General features: G+C 36.8%; 1 long non-coding RNA gene across 1 annotated transcript; it reads right to left on the minus strand.

Annotated features, from left to right (window-relative positions):
* Positions 1-1,225: 1,225 nt before the first annotated feature.
* On the minus strand, positions 1,226-18,620 carry LOC144334726 (uncharacterized). The gene is made up of 3 exons (XR_013404883.1): positions 18,337-18,620; positions 4,776-4,881; positions 1,226-1,316 (listed from the first exon to the last, which is right to left on the minus strand). It is a non-coding gene; the product is annotated as an uncharacterized LOC144334726 (long non-coding RNA).
* Between the last annotated feature and the right edge of the window lie 5,542 nt (positions 18,621-24,162).

Genomic DNA, 24,162 nt, shown 5'->3' on the forward strand with positions numbered 1-24,162 from the left:
AATACAAATTAATGTGAACATTTATCTCCCCTGCCTAGAATTCTATTGTTACAGAGGCAGGGATTTCACTTGATTGGTTCATTGCTGTATCCCTAGCATTTAGCATACTACCTGACTCAGAGTACGATCTAATAAATATTAGTTTAGTAACTCAAGAAATTAAGAAGAATCTGACAGAAACAAATAAAAGTCTATGAAAAAATTCAGTTGCATTTAAATTTAATGTAGATATTATTTATTCCTGAAAACCTCATGCCTTGATAAAGTAAAAATATAGTTTTGGAGCCTTGAATGTAGATTTCTATGAGTATTTAATGTCTTCCTGGATTGCACTACTATTCACAAGGAGAGGGTACCTTTCAAATATATCATCTTGCCTTTCATATCCTCAGCATTTGTCAAGCCTATGTATGTGGGACAGGAATGAAAATGTGGATAAGTATGTTTTTGTGTGTGCATAAACTCATGTATATGCATATGTGTGTTGTGTGCCTAGATATTTTCTCACCTGCAGATCCACAAGATAAGCTCTGAAAGATTTTAGGAGTATGGTCAGCTATGCAGGGTTTCATCTACGCTCTTGGCCAGGAGGGGGAGCTGTCACCTGCTAACTACAGCATGAGCCTAGGTGCAAACGCATTTTCTGTGAGGATCCATACCTCAATGGTAGCTTTTACCTAAATACAAACTATAGATTTTGTTTTCTTTATTTTTATTTTATTATTATTATTATTTTTTGAGATGGAGTTTCGCTCTTGTTGCCCAGGCTGGAGTGTAATGGTGCAATCTCGGCTCACTGCAATCTCCACCTCCCAAGTTCAAGCTATTCTCCTGCCTCAGCCTCCTGAGCAGCTGGGATTACAGGCACCCACCACCACGCCCAGCTAGTTTTTTGTATTTTTAGTAGAGATGTGGTTTCACCATGTTGGCCAAGCTGGTCTTGAACTCCTGACCTCAGGTGATCCGCCCCCCTCGGCCTCCCAAAGTGATGGGATTACAGGCGTGAGTCACTGCACCTGGCCCCCAAACTATAGATTTTGATTGTCAAATATGTCTGTATGTCAATCAAACAAATGAAAACCTAATAAAGTATAACATAAGACCTATTATGATACATATTATAACTTTTTAACAGCAAATTTTTATAATGCTAGATAATAAGTTGGGTCAATGGTAAATTATTAACACAAGTACTATAGCATTAATAATGGTAGAAAATGTTTATCACCGTTCACCTTCTCTTTTCTCATAAACTCCATCTGCTTGTTATTTGTGTTTATGTTGCATTTGGTGCATGTCTTGTCGTTTGCAAAAAACTGGAGTAAAACAGAAAAAAGTAGAAGATGAAAAGCTCATATGACTATATAAACACACTTTCAAAGATCTAACACAGTGTTTTCAGGGTTTACCTCAAAAATGTTCATCTACTACATATAGGGTCCGTATTAAACATTTATTAGACATTATCTTGTATAATTCTAAAAAAAAAATCTTCACAATTGGTCATGTAAATCCAATTAGCAAATGAGGAAATAACTACTTAGAGAAAATAGGTGACTTTGGCCCGGCGCGGTGGCTCACGCCTGTAATCCTAGCACTTTGGGAGGCCGAGGCAAGCGGATCACGAGGTCAGGAGATCGAGAACATCCTGGCTAACACGGTGAAAACCAGTCTCTATCAAAAATAAAAAAAATTAGCCGGACGTGGTGGCAGGTCCCCGTATTCCCAGCTCCGCGGGAGGCTGTGCCAGAATGGCGTGAACCCGGGAGGCGGAGCTTGCAGTAAGCCGAGATCTTACCACCGCACTCCAGCTGGAGCGAGACTCCGTCACACACATACACACACACACACACGAGAAAATAGGTGACTTTGCAAGGATCATACTACTAATAAGTGGTTAATCTGACATTTGAACTTTGATCATTTGACTCTAATTCCCATATGATTATCTCTTCTAAATTACTATTCTGATCAGCTGTTTACCAAATCTCTAGTACATGCCAAATATGAGGTCATTTCTTTTCCTCATTCCCATGGTGAGCATTTGAGAACAAAATCTTTCTCGATCTCACAGCAATAACTGTATGCTAAAGGCGCTGATGTTACTGATTAATTTATTATCATTATGTTAGGAAGTCTAAGAAGAGCTTATTGTTCTGCTCTGATCTGGTTTGGCCTGCCTTACAGTAGAATATTCTGGAAACCTGAGGTGGCCAGTGGCTTTGTCACTTCTCTGGAATATTGAGAAACCCACAGAGACTAAGAGGTTGCTTCATTAAGAAGCTGATTAGGGAACAATAAACACAACCTGTTCATATATCACCACAGTGGCTTTGTTAATGATATTGATTCTACATTTACTACAATGACTAACACAATTATAATGTGTTATAACACACTATAACACAATGACTAACACAATTGTCTGTAATGCCTCGTGTTTGCATTTCAAGTAATAAGGAAAGAAGTCTTAAATCCAAACCTTTTACTAATCAAGATTGCCATTCATATGTGTTATTCGAAAGCTAAGTTGAATTTTATTTGTCAATATGTTTTCAAAATAGAAGATGAGTTACTGAATAATTTTTTTTTTTTTAGACGGAGTCTCGCTCTGTCACCCAGGCTGGAGTGCAGTAGCGCATCTCTGTGCACTGCAAGCTCCGCTTCCCGGGTTCAGGCCATTCTCCCGCCTCAGCCTCCCGCTAGCTGGGACTACAGGCAGTCACCACCACACTCGGCTAATTTTTTGTATTTTTTTAAGTAGAAACGGGGTTTCACCATGTTAGCCAGGATGGTCTCGATCTCCTGACCTCGTGATCTGCCTGCCTGGGCCTCCCAAAGTGCTGGGATTATAGGCGTGAGTCACCGCACCCGGCCTACTGAATAATTTAATTTAATTCTTGAAAATTGCACACAAAATACATTTTAATAAGAAAATATATTTTAATAGGAAAATACATTTTATTAAGAAAATACATTTTAATAAGAAACATGAAGCAGAAGCTTAAGTCTTGTTTAAATGGGATCATTCTTCATAAGTTTACATACGTGTGTGTATCTATGTAATAGCCAAAGACTCATTATTTTATAGCAAACTTATCTTAAAAGATTCTATTATCTATATTGACAACTCTCACACTTTGATTTGTTCATAATCGGTGAATTCTCAGTCTAGCTTTAGCATATAATTTCAAAATTAATGCTATTTTCTTCAACAAGTCTTGCTTATCCTGATGTATCATTACAAACAGGTTGTATGACCAGTTTCCTAAGGGTAGTTGAATATTATATTAATGTTATTGTTTGTTTAAAATAGCAAAAATACTTAATCTCTACGCCCATCCCCCCATGGTTGGATTGTTGACTTCTTCTTTGATTGGTGGTTTAATATAGAATGAGAGACTGGGAATTGAAAGAATGAATACCTAACACATTCTGTCCACAATGCTTTGAGTCCCCAGGTGAGGTTTGATTTCGATAGTTCTTAAAATTCCCAAGATCCCACATAGACAGTGTAGCACATTGTCTAATAGTACAGAATCCTGAACCATATGGCTTGGGTTCAAATTCCATTTCCAATGCTTACTAACTGCGGGACCTTGGGCAGGTTGTTTCAAGTCTCTGTATGCTCACCTATGAAATGGGAATAAAGACAGCACCAATTTCACAGGACTGATAAGCATAAGTAAATTAATATGAATAAGACACTAGAAGTTGGCCAGACAAAATAAGAGCTGTATTTGGTACTTTTTGTTATTATCTAAACAGACTCAAATATTTACATCTTTGTAAAATCCTGAGCAGCTTATACATTCATTTAGCATTTGTTCTCTGAGCCTGTGTTATATGACGGGTAGTATTCTAGATTCAAGCACTACATCCATGAATAGAACTACAATTCCTGCTTCAATTATTTCTTCATATCAATATGCTGGAACTGGAGCTTCCTCAAAATTCCAACTGATCAAAAATATTGTCTATTTCAAGATTTTTGCTTTTCAACTTTAGTAGCAAATATCTAGTTACAGAAACTCATTTATTTGCACCTCTAAACCCAATTCTCTGTCTCCTTTCATACTGTTTTTACATCTAGTGCAGTGCCTAACATATACTAAGTATATACTAAAAATATGAATAAGTAGTCAAAATGGAAAATATTCCAACCCCAGTCATTATTCAATGATTTTCAGATGCATTCTTGCCTGTCAATTCTAAAATTAAAAAATTATAAACAGGTAACATTAATTTAGGATATATTCAAAATCTCTTGTGGAATGAATATATTCTTCACTTTTGGGGACAGTTATAGGTTGAAAAACAGTTGTCCATCTTTTATCCAAGTGTCACTGAATTGGTATTACAGGAATATTTGGAATATCATGAATCTGGGCTGCATCCCTCAAAACAATACTATAATATATCTTTGTTATTGAGCTTTGCTTTTCATATTTACCAAATGCTCGCAAGGGCATACTCTTGTTTACAGTATTTTCATAGATTTCTGGGATGAATGTTATACTATTTCTAAGATAGATGTCACTTAATTCCATAGGTAAATGTTCAAAAATTGCCTATATTCGTAAAAGATATGAATGCATTTTTGTGCATTTTTTTCTACACAAATCAGGAAAAAAAGACAAAATTAAAATCAAAAATTACCTATATTCCTAAAAGATATGAATGCCTTTTTGTGCATTTTTTTCCTACACAAATCAGAAAAAATTAAAACAAAATACATTTGCTGGACCTATTTCTTTCATGGGGAGCATATTTACCTTGGTGATGTAAGATGTAGCTGAAGTATATGGATCAGAGGGCTGCTTTGCTGGGAACACTTTCGGCTCGCTGACCATCTTCATTATTACTCCCAAGTTGTTTTCACTGGCCATTGTTGACGTAAAGGCAGAATAAAATAAACATAAGAATAGTATTATATTCCTTGTTTCTCTGAGAAGCATGTTTTGTGAAGAGAAATATATATATAATATATATATATAAAATGTTACATATATAGTGTGTTATATATAAAATGAACATGAACATAACTAAATTACATTAACATTTTCTATTTTAGCTTTTTTGCTTCATCTTCATCAGGATTTCTATCAGCTATTGCTCAAATAAATAATACCTACATTTGATAAAGGATGTGTTCAGGAATGAGATTGCTCTACAGTAGTCCCCCCTCACCTGTAGTTTTGCTTTCACGGTTTCAGTTACCTGTAATCAACTGTGGTCTGAAAATATTAAATGGAAAAATCTGGAAGTAAACAATTCCTGATTTAAGTTGCATGCTGTTCTGAGTAGCGTGATGAAATCTTGAGCTGTCCTGCACCCTCTGTCCTGCCTGTTCCCTTGTCCAGAATATCCACACCGTAGAGCTGCAGGCACTCCCTGCCGTTAGTTCTTGACTTAAGGAAAGGAAAACTGTAGGCTGAGGTTGCTAAGATCTACAGTAAGAATGAATCTTCTATCCTGGAAATCTCGAAATAGGAAAAAAGAAATTTGTACTAGTTTTGTTGCCACACCTCAAACTGCAAAAGTTGCAGCCACAGTGTATGATAAGTACTTAGTTGAGATAGAAAAGGCATTTAATTTGTGGGTGGAAGACATGCATAGAAACGTGTCCTATTGATGGCAATAGAGTTTAGTTCTATACTCGGATTCAGATATCCATGGGCATCTTGAAACATCCCTTACCGATAAAGAGGAGCTATTGTATATTCCTTCCATGCAATCTTTCTTGTCAAGTTTGTTTGTTTGTTTTTTGTTTTTTGTTTTTGTTTTTGTTTCTGAGACGAAGTCTCGCTCTGTCGCCCAGGGTGGAGTGCAGTGGCGCGATCTCAGCTCACTGCAAGCTCCGCCTCCCAGGTTCAAGTGATTCCCGGGTCTCAGACTCCCGAGTAGCTGGGACTACAGACATCCGCCACCACGCCCAGCTAATTTTTTTTTTTTTTTTTTATAGTAGAGACAGGGTTTCACCGTGTTGGCCAAGATGGTCTCGATCTCCTGACCTCGTGATCCGCTCGCCTCAGCCTCCCAAAGTGCTGGGATTACAAGCCTGAGTCACCGGGCCCGGCAATATGTTTTGTCACGTTTTGATATCAGGGTTATACTGGCCTCAAAAAATGAGTTAGAATGTATTGCTCCTTCTAATCCATGCAAGAGTTTTGGAAAATTATTGCTCATTGTCTCTTCAAATACTGCCTATTGCTTATATTGTTTCTTATGCTCTGGATCAGATATCTTTTGTAAATTGAGCTTTTTTCCATTTGCCATCCTCTCATAAGCCTTTTTACTTATTAATACATTCTTAATACATTTTAATTGCTTCAAAGTTTTTTCTATTATATATAATGCTTGAATAAGCAGATACATATACTTAATTTTTCATGCTTTTTCACTATTCTCTTAGGATATATTCAAAAGTTTGGGAAGAAAAAAAAATAATGGTTAAATACAAAGGCTTTGAAGTATTAAAAACCTGATCTCCTTTCCTAGTGCTACAACATTCAATCAGTTTGATTTTAATCAAATGATTACCCTTCTCAGGACACTTTTTCTTCATTTGTAAATTGTTGAAAGTAATACCTACTGCTTAGGGGGTTTGTGACTTAATGGGCTGATGTAAAATTAATATGTCACCAGATATTTATTAAGCCACCCAATAAAAGGTAGCTACAATTATTATTATCCTCCTCATCATGGAAAAATGTTTATTTTGTTGGCTTAATATAACAGATATAAAGATACCTCTTTGTATCAGATTTATTCTTATTTATTTATTTTTTTTTTGAGACGGAGTTTTGCTCTTGTTGCCCAGGCTGGAGTGCAGTGCCACAGTCTCAGTTCACTGCAACCTCCGCCTCCTGGGTTCAAGCGATTCTCAGCCTGAACTGAGTAGCTGCCTCAGCCTCCTGAGTAGCTGGAATTACAGCCATGCGCCACCAAGCCCAGTTAATTTTTGTATTTTTAGTAGAGATGAGGTTTCACCATGTTGGCCAGGCTGGTCTCGAACTCCTGACCTCATGATCCACCCACCTCGACCTCCCAAAGTGCTGGGATTACAGGTGTGAGCCGCTGCACCCGGTTATTCTTATTCTTAACAATTTTACATGACATCAATTCCCACCACTTCCAGGTTTTATCAATACAGCACAAAAACTATTTTTTGAATACTCACTGTTAAGCAAATAGAAACACATTTTTTTTTAAAAAATTTTTTAGAGACAAGGTTTTACTCTGTTGCCCAGGCTGAAGCACAATGGTGCAATCACAGCTCACTAGAACCTCATGTTCCTGGGCTCAAGTGATCTTCCTGCCTTAGCCTCCTGAGTAGCTGGGACAATGGAGAGCCACCATGCCCAGCTAATTTTTTTTTTTTTTTTTTGTATTTTTAGTAGAGGCAGGGGTCTCTCTATATTCCCCAGGCTGGTCTTGAACTCCTGACCTCAAGCAATCTTCTTGCCTTGGCCTCCCAAAATTTTGGGATCACAAATATGATCCACCATGCCTTGCCTGAAACACATTCTTCAATGTTCTGTAATTAGCTGGTGGAATAGACTATTTGTATGTTATTTATCTTGGTATGGATTGTCTTTTATCAAACTTGCTCTACCAGTTAATAAAAATATTTGCATGTTGCATAATAAAATACCTTTGTCCATAGTTGTATTCTTTTCTTTGTGTCTAATGAGCCAACTGAAAAAACTAAGTTTTCTGTTGATGCCAAATCTATTCATCCAGGGCACTCCCAGCTCTTCAACTTCAAAAGGGATAGGTAAACTTGGGTGAAACACATTCATGGGAATGTATTTCAAAGAGATCAAGGTCTAACCTCAAACCAACATTAACTGAAAGATGTGGTAAGAAGTCCCACAGAGTAAGGAAGATAAAAATACTGTTTTAATTACTACTTCCTCACTATGGCCCAGAATTAATCTCCCAGATGAACGATGTTCATTATTGAACAAGTGCAGATTGGAGAAACTCTGCCAGAACAGCGCATAGAAAAAAAAAGCAATACTGCACAAAATGAAGGATGCTGGTAGCTATAATGTATTGCATTATTTTAAACACGCCTAAAGGTGCATTTAGTTAGTAGACAGCATAGGTTATGCTGACTTTACTCTGTTTTGTTGGAAACCTCTCAAGTTTTTACATCTCTATCATCCAGGTTGAAATATAACAGGTTTCAGTCATGACCCAAATGAAACTCAATCTGTGCATATAGAACATCTATTTTTGATGTTGTTAAAGATCTTGGGATTATAAAATATACTGGCTGCTATATATATTGCCATTAAAGTACTTGATGATATAACTTTCACCTCTCTTTCTACCCAAGGGGCAGTCTTTTTTGAGAATTAAAGAGCCTGAGTTTTAATGGTACAAATACGTGCCAAATTGCTTTCATCAATACTGTTTTGTGAAATAAATTTAAAGAAGAGAGTGGATAGAAGGAATAAGTTATGCTCCAGGGCCCAGATATATTCTTATTCCCCAGTTAATTAGCAATATTTGAGTATTGAGAATACTCACATGGAAATCATAAAAAGCCAAAAATATAACCTCTATGGAACACCTGTATAAACCAAACTTATATAGGTAACTTTGAACTACACAAGAGCTTTCTCCTGTCTTCTCCAGGCCTGTTTCTCAGGCTACCTTCTCAGGGCTACCATGCTTCCCATGTCATCCTCTTCCTTGCTATGAGCTAAGAGGACCTTAAGGAGGACCTAAGAGGATGCCTTGTTTTCTTGCATCTCAAGGACTTGACACTATGAAGCAGCAACACTTTTCAATCATAAAATAAAGACAAAGAAAGTAACAGAGATGCTAGGCCTGACCACAATGAGCTGCTGAACAAATGCCAACAGAGATCTATTTTCAGATGTCTTGTTATATAAGAAAAGTATCCCTCTATTGTTAAACTTTCTGTTACTTGTTAGTGGGAGCATTCCTCACTGAAAAACACGTCCTGACTCCTGCTTGTTATTTTGAGACCTTTCATTAAGTTGATGACCAGGTTGGTCTATCACTGCTTGGTATTTTCCTGCTGGCGTGGGATAGCACACTGATGTCTGATTAAGTATATTTTTCTAGAAAATTAAAATATTTATAAACAATTAGAACAGTCTATCAAACTGGTCACTCTTTGGCACATTTCAGCAATTTTTTTTTAACTTTTAGGAAACTATCTTTTACTGGCAGAGAGAGAGAGAGAGAGAGAGAGAGAGAGATAACCTTTACTGAATCCTCTCCAAAAGAAGACTTCCATTCATACAAATGAAAACCCAATCATCATAAAATGGCAGCTTTGTACTAATCCCATTCCTCAGTTTCTAAATTGTTTCCAAATCTCTTCCTTCGACCCAGCCCAGTCTCTTCCCTCTCTCTCATCTTTGTGTTGCTACCCTTCCTTTGTTACAGATAATTCCCAGCTCTGAGCAGTGAAAATCAATCCGGTGGATTTCAGCTGACAGGTATTACTTTCCTCTTCCTCACTCATTACTCCAGGCCATACGAATAAGAAAAAAATTCTCCTCACATGTGAGAAATGTGAGAGGTTCTAAGTATTCATCTGTCATTTTTCTTGTATTATAGCAAGGGATAATGTGTTTAAAACAATGCTATATTTAAAAGCAAGTGTTAAAGAACTATAAATAAGGAAGAAATATCTTAATATCAGTCACTTTATAGCATGACTCTGGTTTTTCATATTCTGAAAGATACCTTTAAGACTTAGGTTGCTTTGGGTGTTGAAAATTCCTAGGTCTGTAATAGTCTTATAAGTTTCCAGCAGCACTTGGATATTTTGTTTGCTGCTATTGGTTTTGAAGTATTTGACAGCTCAGCGTTTCTGTCTCTGCTAATCTATGCTTAGCTCTAGCTAACTGCCTATTCTCTCTGATTCATTGCATGAAAGAAACAGTGGCTTTCTTAGTCATAAACCTGACTTCATATATCTTGACTGAAACTAAGGGATTCAAGATTCACAGCAAAATTATAAATGTAATTCATGGTTTCTCTGACTGCACTTTTCCCAGTCATGAGGTTCGACCCTCAGAGGCAAGGATATTCATCTTCCTTTAAGTGTTCTCGAACTATGTACTAGTTCTATTTAAACTAAAATCTGCAGGCCTATTAAAATCGTTTTAGAACCTTGTTTCTGCTAGGAATATCTAGTATGGATTGTTTCCAGTTTTAGAGATCAGGCCCTTTCTACTTCTGGAATATCTGAATACACGTCTGAAGCAAACACATTAAAACATATTAACAATGTCTTTTATGTAGCAATTAGACAATGAATCAATAATTTGTGCCATCTATATCATGCTCAATTAAGAATATTTGAAATTATTTTCTATATGGCAGAATTTTATAATTGGGAACATCTTTAATAAAAAACTTGATGGATCAAAGTTTATTCTTCTGTGCTGTGAAAAAATGGTCACCCGGGTCTATTAGGAAAACATCTATTGATCATGGGGTAAAAATAACCTCAGTAGGGATTTTCTAGATTCTAAAGGAAAAGTGGAGAAAATGATTAGGAGTAAGATCAAGTCTGTTGTTGGGAAAATTAGCTGTTATGTTGAAAATGTATTGCAACTTCTAAATTGGATAGACACATTTCTAGCCACGTAATCTCATTCTTGTTCATGTAATCATGTAATGCTCATACTTGGGTTGTAATGCCCCTTTTTTTATAAAACCATTGTAGGATTCTAGTAATCTTAGATCTCCAGAACATCCCCCATAGGAGAAGTTAGTTCTGAAGCACTCATCTTGACTAGGGTATCAGTAAGGACAGATGGGTTATGCTATGGAAACAAACCTCAAAACTCAGGGCTTATTGCATACAAATGTACTCCTCTCTTGCCCACACAAAGTCATTTGTGGTTCAAGTAACCCTCTAGGACAGCTTCCTTCCAAACAGTGACTTGCAGATCCGGATCCTTTTCTTTTTTTTTCTTTTTAAATCTTCTAGCATTATCTTTTGGGACTGCAGTGATCACCATGGCAAGGGAAGAGAAATAACTCACACTGTCTCTTAAACGCCTCATCTCATAGGTGATATACTATTGCTGTTCATATTGCATTGGTCAGGGTAGTCTTATTGTCCTGAAATAACTACATGGAGACTGGGAAATGTGGAGAAGCACAAAGGATATTTGGTGAGTTCTAAGGTTTGTACCTCTGTCCACTTGCGCCTTTACATCCTCACCTGGAAAGAGTCCAGAAACAACTCCCTCGACGCAATTCCTAGCTCCCTCTTCTCTCAACACAACTCTTAAACCAACCCTTGCTGATGGTGGTGCTACAAGAGCTCTACCCAGATACCTGTGGTACAGAGGAAAGGGAGCTGTTCTTGAGAGCTACCAAATCACAGCTGACTTTGGGTTAACAAGATATAAAGCTTTATATATTAAGCTGGTGAGATTTCAGGGTTCATTTCACTACCACAATATAGTCTATCTTATCTTGAATATATAATCGAGTCGAAAATGTCTTCTTTCTTGTGTTGCCTCTCCAAATCACCAACTTTGCTATACATTCTATCATTTGTATCCTTGAGTCATCCCTCAGATTTATTAGAAACTTTTATAACGATCTTGGCTCTGTACTGATTCAGAGTTTTGTCCTGGCTCTTCCTGGTTTGATGCTTTCTCCTGCCTCTTCTCAGTTCAGTGCTTTCTGATATTTTTATTTTTCTATAGGAACATGTTTTCTTGTTGCTGAAGAGAAGCAGGAAAATATTGATCTGTAGGCAATTCTTAATAATTAGGACTCTAATTAGATCTAATGAAAACTCTTCATGCTAGATAAATTTGATGACATTGGAAAGTTTATGCTTGATTAGACTATTTAATTTCTCTAGTATTATTGCTGTTACTGAGAACTCATAAGTGGAAATTCTTATGAAGGCCAAAGAATATATTTAAATCCATGCTTTTGAAGGTGTGTTAAAACCTCAAAGATTACTTTTTAAAAACCATGAGCATTAAATACCAGGATTCATGTATATTCTGGATTAAAGTTTCATCTCACCAAGCAATTAATCATAGCTTACCCTGTCCGTATTCTTTATTGCTTTTAATTCTTTTAGTCACGCAGGGTGGGTAATTTTTTGTTTCACCAGGAACAATTCCAGGCAAGGGAACACCAGGGGAAGTGACTACTTGTGTCATGCCTTTGATGATAAATCTTTTTAGGTAATCTTCAGCTCCTTGAGAGAGTCATAGAATTTCTTACAGATACAAAGTTTCTGTAAGCATATTATTTTTTCATTTGTGAAAAGAAAAAAAAATGTTTAAGTTTGGGACTGCTCTCAGAAATAATCAATATGATTTTAACTACATTTTAATATTTTGTATTCATTTCAATAAATAAGTGTAGAGGTCTAAATATGTTCAAATTATTACGTTAGGCCCTTTGGGGATTGGGGAGGGTCAGATAGTAACTTACGCCTTTCCTTTCATGTACCCACATTCTTAAACTACGTTTAAAAACAGAGTTACAGTTACAAGATCATGTTCATCGGAGCCAATAGGTAAAACAATAGAAATTATATGGTAAAAACAGGAAATTTTAAATTAACATTTCCCTCATAGTAGAAAACACAGGTTTTACAAAGTATGTCATCACAGGAATATGATAAAATGATACAGCAGTTCCTTCCCACATTTTCATGTGAATCATTCATATAACGTAATCTTTCTCCTAGTCTTCTAGTTGCAGGTCAGGGCAAGGGCGCCCTTTCTCACTCTGGAAACTGCTTGATCATCGGAGCAGCACCTTAGTTAGATGAATGACTCAGGATTGCCTAGGGGATTCGAGGATTAGGCAGCTTAAATGTATCCTTGTTAATTCCTGATTTGAATTATTCCAATTGTTGGTTTTCATTAATGGGTAGGAAAATCTTTTTCTGGAAACTTTTCAACCCAGTAAGGTGAGCTTCAAGATCCTGATAATATGAGTGGATTTTCTAGCACCTACATTGAACTCAGATTGCACAATCAAGTTTTCACTTGAATGTAAATGAACCCAGAGACAATGTTGAGGAGATGGAGCCCATTTTTTTTCCAATTCATCGCTACATATTTAATACTCTGATAAAACTGTTGGATTTCTTTCTCATATCAATATATATCAAACCAATGTGTTATATGTATTACAAGATTAAATATGTTCCATGTTCCTCCATTATCCTTGATTTTCTCTTCCAATACTCATGTCAACAGAAGTTATTCATTTAGAAAGACCATCCTGGCTAACACTGTGAAACCACGTCTCTACTAAAAATACAAACAAATATGCCGGGTGTGGTGGCGGGCGCCTGTGGTCCCAGCTACTCCGGAGGCTGAGACAGGAGAATGGCGTGAATCCAGGAGGCGGAGCTTACAGTGAGCCGAGATGGCGCCACTGCACTCCAGCCCGGGTGACAGAGCGAGACTCCGTCTCAAGAAAAAAAAAAAAAAATTCTAAACTCTGAAAAGATCTAATAAAATTGCAGGTAGGGTAAATGTACAATAATTAGGGTCAAATAAACAGCCTTCTTTGGCAGAATGATTTTAAACTTTTTTTCATAGTTGAAACACCATAAGTATGGATTCATAAATATATTAAATAGAAATACCTTTAGTGAAAAGAACATTGAGCCCCATGGGCTATGATTTAGGTTAATCGGTGTATCATCCAGGATTTCAGCAGAATAAGGAATGCCATACTCAAACTGGATAATTGATGAGATTTTTACAGACAGAGTTTCTTAAAGGTATGGGTTGTGGTTTTTCCAAAAACAATGAAGGACAGTGCTGTGTGCAAGGACTAGCGATAGCAAGGAGCTATTACTAACCTCAGGCCAGAGAGACCAGGGAAAGAACAGTTATCATAGCCCAGAGAGAGCAGCTATATGGAGAAGGCCATCCAACAAAAACCTCCAAATCTCCTGCTTGTGTCTTCCTGTGGCTAAACTGAACAAGAGGCTAGAGAGAAAGTAAACCATCAAGGTAGCTCCTAAATATCAACTGCCCAGAATACACAGCAGGGTAAAAAATTGTGAAGAGTCAATTTGAGAAAGGAGGAAAAACAGAAACATCTAGCAAATTATACAATTAAAACAATTAAATGGCATGGTTGATTTTTGGCTGACTAAGCTGGACTCCATATGCCCCTCTTACCGGACAGCATTTCTTCTCTTCTCATTTACCCATAGGCTCATACATCCTACATTGTTTTCATTTACTGATATATGTGAATGCTTTCTTGGGGAAGAAGAAATATATTTTGGAGGTTGGCAGGAGGACCTTTAGTAAAACAAATCAAAGTTGGAATAATGTCTATCTCTTACAGGGTTTATTGGATTCATTTTGAGACAACATGGAGAAGTCAGTAAGATACAGTGAGAAACCAAGGGATGCATATAAAGAGCTTTCAGAACCCTGGTGTAAAAATGAAGAGTTTCCCTATCTCTGCATGGAATCCAGGAATATTTTGGCAACTCCAAGACTGAAAGCGATTAAAGCGTCTGGAAACAATACTATTGGCACAACTATTGAACTCATCATGATGAGTGGCAATGGTAAGGCTTTCTCAAAGGTCTTCAAATTAAACCACAAATGAGACCTGGTAGAAAGAAACACCAGGACAGCCATGGTGACACGTTGGTAATATTTAACAACCCCTCACCAAGGTTGGGAAAAGCCCTAGCTTGTCATGTTTTCCACGATAGCCAATTTCCAGTTACGAACAATCACTGAACTTGGATTTGGGAAGAAATGTGCACAATTTGCTCTGCTGAGATGCTAGGAAGCCACTCTAGCACAGTACTGGCTACAGATCCCATGTCCTTATTGTAGCCGAAAACTGACTTCAAGTACATATGAGACACTTTTTAAGTGACCGTGCACTTTCGAGGGCATTACTTTCTACCAGTCAAACGGTGGCTGCCATCATGACTTAGCAATAAAAATAATATCCTACTTAATCAATTTCCCAGTTGTCTCATCTCAATCTGATCTGAGGTATTTGGGTAACATAAATTATATGTCATAATTATAAGAACTTATAAAGGTATGCTGATGACCTTTATGTGTAAAATAAAGAGGAATACAAATGGGATGGAGCAATGCAGTGTCTAACACAAGGTCATATGGGCCCCATATGTTTATTTCCTTTGCTACTTTGCAACCACCAATATTTCCCCTGCTTTGACTTGGGTTGTTTCCCTTTTGAGTTTGCTTTAGTGACTCTCTCTTCCTTATTTAACATAATCGCTTCCTTAACTTCTCTGGAATTTTTTTCAAGGTACTGGGTGACTGTTCATGCCTGGTTTGACTCAACAGTGGCTTCTGAATTTGCATAAGTAAAGAAATATGAATTGTTCTAGCTCCACCTTCTCTTTCCTGGTCGTAACATTCCCAGCTTCAAATAGACTCATACCTGTCTTCGTATCCCCTCAAATTATTGTCAGTCAGCTGTGCCCTCTGATTCTGCCACCTGACAGGTTCTTGAAACTTGCTGGCAGTCTACTTCAGGTTAGGTAGATTCTGACACATTCTACTGAGAAATTAAATTCCTGCAAAATACTAAACCAGAGACATCTATTTCAAAAGTCCTATGCAGGCAAAGTGTGTCTTCTTCACAATTCTATATCCACTTTCAGTGTCATTTTACTATTTATTGTCTGTTTTGTGTCCTATAACATAGCAAACAAGCAACTGCATGTCTCTTGAATCAGATGTGATAAAGCCATCATCAGGAAGACTAGGAATATCAACTTCTAGTTGCTTTCTACTGGGGGAATACAAGGGGTTGGGAGTCATTTTGCAACAGAGTTAATCACCTTGTTTTCCAGCAATCATATCAAAACTGAAGTCACATCTACCTGGTTAAAAAATCAGTTTTATAGTATTATTTTTTTATTTGGTATTTAAACTTCTAATGTTTCTGAAGAATTTGAAAAGTTAATTCATCCAGTTAGTCAATAAATATTGATTCAATGTGGAAACGTTAGGAAACTTTAGGAATAAAAATATGAACCAGATACAAGTTTTTCCTTCAAGGACAGCATACTCTCCTAAGAGTATACTTTTTTTTTTTTTTTTTTTTTTTTTTTTTTTTTACCATGTACACATGTTAAAAATGCTAGAAACTAGAATGTAAAAAGTCCTTTTTCATAGAAAGGGTTATGAGAAAAGTAATAATAAAGATAAGAAAAGAGAAAAACCCTTTTCAGGTAGGAGATTATAAGAAGATATTTGGAGGACTGGCGTGTCCATCTGCGCCTGTTGGGGGTGAAATAGTAAGTGGGGGCATTTCTTGTAGAAAATAAATTTTGAGACACTTAAAAGAACAACAAACAAGTTGTTTTATCTGGAACACAAGAGTCATTACAAAGCATAACAGAAGAAACTAAATTAGAAAGGGACAGTGGATCTAGACAGTGGTGTTCTTCAATAATCAAGGTGTGAACTCATTAAAGGTGTTTGATCAGAAACTTGGATAGTTTGGAATTACTCATGAGGACATTTAATCTGGTGACAACACATAATTATAGGGAAGAGGAGAAAGGTAATATTAGAGAAGGGAAAACCTATCAGAAGGCTATTGCAAATATAATAAGGCAAAAGCAGTGATATTCTAAATGATGATAAGCTCAGTGACAATAGAGCGAGAGATGAGATAGAGAGGGATCAGTTATCAACATTTATTGAGCATTTACTCTATGCTAGGCACTGTGCAAAGAATTCTGTATGGATTATCTCACTTTAACTTCAGAACAAGCTTATGAGGTGATGTGAAAGAAATAAAGCTTTGCATTTGGTTTACAGTCAGGAAACAGACAAAGACTGCCTTTTACACTTTCATAAGATGAGCTGCTCCTGTGTGAACTGCTTTCCCTCAGACAAGAGGCTACAGATTGGTTGGAAGATCAAATAAGAGAAAAGAAAAAAAAACCCTGAACTTATTTATAAACTGCCATTAATAAATGGTAAACTATATGAACCAACATTATTTCATACAATAGACAGTTAAGATTTCAGTACTTTTTAAAAAACAAACAATGATTTCTAGGTTTTAGAGTTAACACAAAATAATGGCCTCTTTGGCAAAATGATTTGGTGCATCAGAGAGTCTTTATTATCTTTTTACATTGGATGTCAAAAAAGATGGAGAAAGAATCTTTAATTTATGATAAAGGACAAGAAATATTCTAATTTTCTTTCTATTTCATCATGTCAACAAAGGCAATGTATAGGACAAAACCTGAGTGAAGTATATGTTTAGTTTTATAAGTTTGATTTCTATCTATTTAAGCCTTCTTGCTCAGTCTGATTGTTATTTATCGTTACCTTTCAATAAAATATATATATATATATATATATATATATATAGTGTGTGTGTGTGTGTGTTTGCGTGTCTCTGTGTGTATGGCTATGGTTTGAATGCCTCTTCCGAAACTCATGTTGACATTGAACTGCCATTGTGACAGCATTGAGAGGTAGAACAGTTACAAGGTGATTAGGTCAGGATGGCTCCACCCCATGAATGAATTAATGTTATTATTGCAGGAGTGGGTTTGTTACTGCAAGAGTGGGAATCTATAAAAGCCTGTTTGATGCTCTCTTGCTTGCTCTCATGCTCTCTTGCCCTTCTGCCTTCCACCATGGGGTGATGCAGCATGAGAGCCCTCACCAGATCCTGGCACCTTGCTCTTGGACTTTCCAGCCTCCAGAACTATGAACCAAATAAATTCTGTTCATTATAAATTACCAAGATTGTGGGTATTCTATTACAGCAACATCAAATGGATAAAGACATATATATATACGTATACACACACACACACACACACATATTCATATTATATACTTAACTGTATTCAATATTATCATCTCAATTTTACAAGTTAAAAATATTCTGAGGATTAGTTAGCTAAATAGCATACTCAAGGTTGTACAGTAAGTAAAAGATTCAGAAAGTTAAGATAATTGTTTATGTACTTATTTATGAATCTTTCAATTTATTTATGTATATCACACCATTAAAAAACCACCTTAATGAAGACAGGTACAGTTGACCCTTGAACAGCATGTGGATTAGGAGTGCCAACCCTTCATATAGTCAAAAATCTGAGTAGAACTTTTAACTCTCCAAAAACCTAACTGCTAAATACTCTGCTGTTAACTGGAAGCCTTTCCAATAACATAAACCATTGATTGACACATGTTTTGTATGTTATATGTATATATACTGATTTCTTGTAATAAAGTAAGCTAGCAAAAAGAAAATGTTATTAAGAAAATAATAAGGAAGAGAAGACATTTTTACCTCCTATTCAATGGAAGTGCAGCATCATAAGGGTCTTCATCCTTATCATCTTCATGTTGAGTAGACTAAGGAGGAGGAGGAACAAGAAGGGATGGTGTTGCTATCTCAGGGTGGCAGAGAAAGAGGTAGACAGGTAGAAGGGGAGGCAGGAGAGGCAGGCATACTTGATGTAACTTTTTTGGAAAAAAATTAATGTATTAAGTGGCCTTATGTGGTTCAAACCTATGTTGTTCAAGGATTAACTGTGTATGGACTCTTTTTCACTCCTATATTTTCAGTACCTAAAACACTTCCTGGCTAAATCAATATGGTTACAAAGATAAATGAATGCAAGTAGTATGACCTCTGAATCACTATTCTCAGCCACTGAATACTGCAGCTTCTCTGGAGACACTCAGAGATATGGATGGATGAGGAATAAGGGTGAGGCGCTGTAAGTCAGAGAAAACTAGGATGACACACACATGAGTAAGAACAGGTTTAAATGAGATAACATTATAATATTAGAATATATACTGATTTGTGTGCTCACCAAATGTTTGCCTTTTCAGTTCACATCTTGTCCAACTTTGTAAGGATTATGGATTTTGGGTTTTTTTTTTCTCACAATGAGCCTATGATCTGTAAGCATGAAGTTATTCTGTTTTAAGATTTTTAAAAAATTTTACTTTAAGTTCTGGGATACATGTGCTGAACGTGCAGGTTTGTTACATAGGTATACATGTCCCATGGTGGTTTGCTGCACCTATCAACCCGTCATCTAGTGGTTTGTTTGTTTGTTTGAGACAGAGTCTTGCTCTGTCACTCAGGCTGGAGTGCAGTGGCGTGATCTCGGCTCACTGCAAACTCTGCCTCCCGGGTTCAAGCCATTCTCCTGCCTCAGCCCCCAGAGTAGCTGGAACTACAGGCGCCCGCCACCACACCCAGCTAACTTTTTGTGTTTTTAGTAGAGATGAGATTTCACTGTGTTAGCCAGGATGGTCTTGATCTCCTGACCTTGTGATCCACCCGCCTCGGCCTCCAAACCATCATCTAGGTTTTAAGCCCCACATGCATTAGGTATTTGTCTTAATGCTCTCCCCCCCCTTTCCCCCACTCTTTTTCCTCCATGTATTTATTGGAGGTTGGCTGAGTTGGAAAGTTAATATTTTTGTCTATATTTAGTTTCCAGGCTCTGAATACTAACTCAGCATAGTTTCCTGGGAATAAAATTGTCTCTTTATTGTATTACAACATGAAATTTTGATGTTTTAATTAGTAGATTTAGAAGTTAATTAACACTGGGTGTGAATAAAGCATTTTGTGAAACTAACATCAAAAGTTTCCCAAACGAAATATAATTTCCATGCAATATTTATTTAAATGTTTATTTTAGCTCCAAAAAGGTGTTGAAGATTATTCTAAGTTGAATTGTGTTTGAGATATTTTCTGCTGTATGGATATAAACAATGTCTCCACATAAATTCATCCCTGAAGATAACCCAAAGCCCCATTTACATTATTTTCTCATATCACTTATAAAGTAACATGCAAAATTTTCAATTTCTATTATTAAAAATAGTACTAAATGATTTCACATCCATTATGATGTTTGACAGAATAAAAATATAATCACCTAATTTTTATATACATTTATACAAAACATTCCTAATTTGAATAAAAAATGCTGTATCACATTTATTATTTTGCATATCGTTCTAAAAAAAGAACTGCATCTATGTTTTGTTCTTAAAAGTTTGAAAGCTGGATCACCATTATTGTAATTTTTTTAAATTGATCATTCTGTGGGGGACACATTTCCTCATTTCCTCAACCTTGAAGGAACTGTGCTCTTGGTACCCTGCCCTCATCCTACTACAGCTGCTGCATTTACTCATTCACTTTTAACAGCAGGTGGAGAAACGTCAAGATCTATCCAGATGATCTTCCCAGGTCCATAGTTGATACTGCCTCCATTATAAAATGGAATAAACTTTGTAGAGCAGCGTACATTGATCAAGTATGAGTCGCAATTTCAGGTTCCAGTAGAACCCTTTTTATGCCCTTTCTGGAAAAAACAGGATATCTAATGGTGCAAAAGCGAAAATTGTGAGGACAGAAAGCACGTGTTCTGCAAATGGTTCCCTGGCAACGAAGGCTTAGGGCCAGAGCAGACACTCCGGGTGCTCTTCCCTCTGATTGCTCTTTCACTACATTCATAGCTGCCCCACTGTGCTCTCAGTCCCATGAGACAGCACCCTATGATTGTCAGTGGCTGTATTAGTTTGCCAGGGGTGCTATAACAAAATACCACAGACTGGGTGTCTTAAACAATAAACATTTATTTTCTTATGGTCTAGAATCCAGAAATGTAAGATTAAAGCATCAGCAGGTTCGGTTTTTCTGAGAAACCTCTCTCACCTGGTATGGCAAGGAGAGAGGCCATTTCTCTTTAAAGACCCTGTCTCCAAAACAAGTCACATTCTGATGTACTGGAGGTTAGGACCTTAACTTGTGAATCTGAGTGAGGGAACTGCAATTCAGGCTGTCACAACCACTTTATCTGCACACAAGGGAATTAAATAGGCCTGGGAATTCACATTCCCTCAGTCATAGCTCTGAATCAATGACTGGTAGGTGCACAGGTAAGACTAATCTAGCTTCTTTACATCTAATGACCAATTCAGAGTTAAGACCTATACTGTGCCCAGAAATGCATGACAGGCTTGAACAAAAGATGTCTTTCATTGGAAATTGCTTGATAACGCATCCTTGATTGTCTTTCTTCTGTTATTATTCCCATTTCTCTGTAATTTCTTTGGAATATACTCTAATACACAACTTATGCACAAATTTTCATCACAAGATTGTCTTTTGAATGCTGTTGTGGATTGAATTGTGTCCTTTAAAAAGATACGTTAAGGTCCTAACCTGCAAATATGACCTTATTTGGAAATGCAATCATTGTAGATGTAATTAAGGTAAGATGAGATAACACTATGTTAGAGTGGGCCCTAAATCCAATATGAATGGTGCCATTTCAGAGCCATGGAGGGATTTATTAATTATAAGGACTGTAAGTTGGTTGGTTGTTGCTAAGTGTCATTGTGCTGAAGAAGAAAATTGATAAGCTCAGGTTTGTCCGTTACTAACCAGGGGCGTGGTAAGAAAGATTGGAGGCCTTCAGGGCAGCATTTAAAGAAACCCATACTTTGTATAGCTAGAAGACAGATCAAAAGGAAGACTGGATGATAAACTTTACTGTAAAAGTAGTAGAAATAGAACACGAGATGAGTTAATAGCTTTGGCAAGGTTTTATGCTAAGTCAGAACCTGATAGAGATGGTATAGAGAATTGTAGGTGGATGTGCTCAAAATTATAGAACTCCCAGATTCCTTTGAACCCCTGGGCAAATAAGAGTGGCCTATTCAGTTTTGCTGGAACATAGCAGCCTTCTCTTGCTTGAAGGCCACACCAAAACCTCAACTGAGATGGATGCCTTTGACGATGATATTTGTCCTTATCAAGATCTGACTTTACTTTGTCTCCTGTCTTCTGGTTCTGTATCTAAGTCTCAGCATGGGACAACCAGGGAATGGAAAAAAATTACTTTCCAAAAGAACATCAAGACGTGATTAATTTGCAGCAAAAGGAATCAGGAGAGCATGCCAGGAAGTATATCTTGACAGCGCTGGATTGGGGTGAGAGCTGGGGATAGTGAGAGAGAAACTCGATAAAGGAACATTTGTCAACAAGGGAGCATTCTTCCATGACTGAAAACTCCCTAACAAGAGTGACTGGGAATGGTCCTAATACACTGCTTGGATGGTTACTAAAAGCTCTGTAGGGGGAAGAAAAAGGCTCACATTAAGTTAAGTAGAGATGACAGAACTGTCTTAGCAGAGTTTTGAAGAAGGGCTCAAAAGGCTCAGAGAAGTGAGCATGCTAGAATGATTCTATTGTTTAACACCAGAGAGACTACCAGCTGATTATGTTCATTGGAGGGCCAGAGAACATTCTCATCACAAAGCTGAGAAGGAATGTGCTAGTGATGGAGGGATTGGCATATTTGAGAAGCTTAGTGGTAGGGGGACCAAAGTTGACAGTAGGCAATATTGTTAGAGAACTGAACTCCCTAGTGTCAATGGAAATGATTGTATTCCAGAATATCATGGGTCAAGTGCAATATACTCAACTACTAGAGATCTATGGTGATGGCTGATATCCCAAGGTGTTTACACAGAAAAAAATAGATGGATAGCCAACAAGAGCATGGTTGGCTATATATAATCAACGATGATTAAAATTGGATGAGCAATTGGAAGCCTCATGTCATCAATGCCCATGGAATATCACTTCTTGACCCAGTTTAAAAACCTGCACCAATTCTCAGACCCGCAGAAGGAAGCTGCAATGCTACAAGTATACACAACAGAGATTTCTGTGCATACAGTTTTACATATATTTTACAAATAATCCAGTTATAATTTGAATTACAACCAGGGAGTCCACTATGCATATTCTAGTCTCTTTATCTTGGGTAATGATGCTTCTCGTCTTTGGAATACTCATTGGCACCTTTTCTATGTGAATGCTGTTCTGTGTTTTAAGACTTACGGCAACCTTTCTCAATGACCTCTATTTCTCAGCAGAAATCACTTCCTCCAAACAGCTATCTTGTTCATTTAACATTTACTATATTCGGTTTTGAATGGTTGTTAAAATTTTTATATAAAGTTTTTTTTTTCAACTATATTTGTAGATCCTTGCAAACAGGATTAATATCTTATGTCCCAGAACTTACTACAATGCTCTATGCTTAATAAACTCTTAATTGGAATTGTCCATTTAATATATTTAATTTATTCCACTTATTAAACTTAGAGTAGACCTGTTAATTATTGATTCTCAAAATGCAAATATTATTATAGCCATCCCTTTATCCTAGATTGTCAATTGGCTGAATTACTTGAAATCCTTGAGATAAACTAAAATAGACAAGAATACTTAATATAGAATGATTAACTTGTGTAGATAGATTAAACAACTTTTGTTTAGAAGCTGGAACTGTAAGCAGTCAACATCAGATGAGTCAAACGAAAATTGATAGCCATTGTAGAACTAATGAATGGTCTTGCAGTTTAAGTCCTGTCTTAACTCTGTCATCCTTCACTTTGTAATGACTAAAAAGCTCCAATTACTATCACGGGAGTCTTCAGTATGTTACCATGCCAAAATTGGGAAATGTGGCTGGCTGTTTCCTAATGGAAAATTGTTAGCTTCTTGGCTTGGGAGACATGAAGAAAATGATGTTGGGATTGCCGTTTCAGACATCAAAATTCATTACAAAACTTTGGAAATCAAGATACTGGGGAACTGCGACGGAGAAAAATAAAAAAATAGATGGCAGGGAACAGAGAAAATAGAAAGACTTATATCTATATATCTATATCTGCACATACAAATATGCATATGCAATCACACAGAGATAGCTGATAAATCTCACAAGATATAAAATTTAAAAGAAAGAATCAAAGTGAATATGGTGTTAGTAAAAAAAAAAAAAAGGCTATGAATTTTTGAATACTTTTTTCCCAAGGTGGTGACATTCCAGCACTTACTACAAACAAAAGAGGCCATTCACCGGATGATATCATCCCTTCAAAAATATACTTATCCTCAATTTCTTGATTAAAATCAGACATTATTCTGCTTGACAGAGGTCCTTACTTCCTGTTTTCTCTCAGCATTTGCCAGTGGCTCTGAGGAGTTTGGCGTAAGAACACTCACTTAATTGTTCTGTTGTGTTGAATTTGAATACTTGGTTAAACAATAACCCACATTTCT

This window comes from Macaca mulatta, chromosome 15 (assembly GCF_049350105.2).
Source record: "Macaca mulatta isolate MMU2019108-1 chromosome 15, T2T-MMU8v2.0, whole genome shotgun sequence".
In the NCBI taxonomy this organism is placed as follows: domain Eukaryota; kingdom Metazoa; phylum Chordata; class Mammalia; order Primates; family Cercopithecidae; genus Macaca; species Macaca mulatta.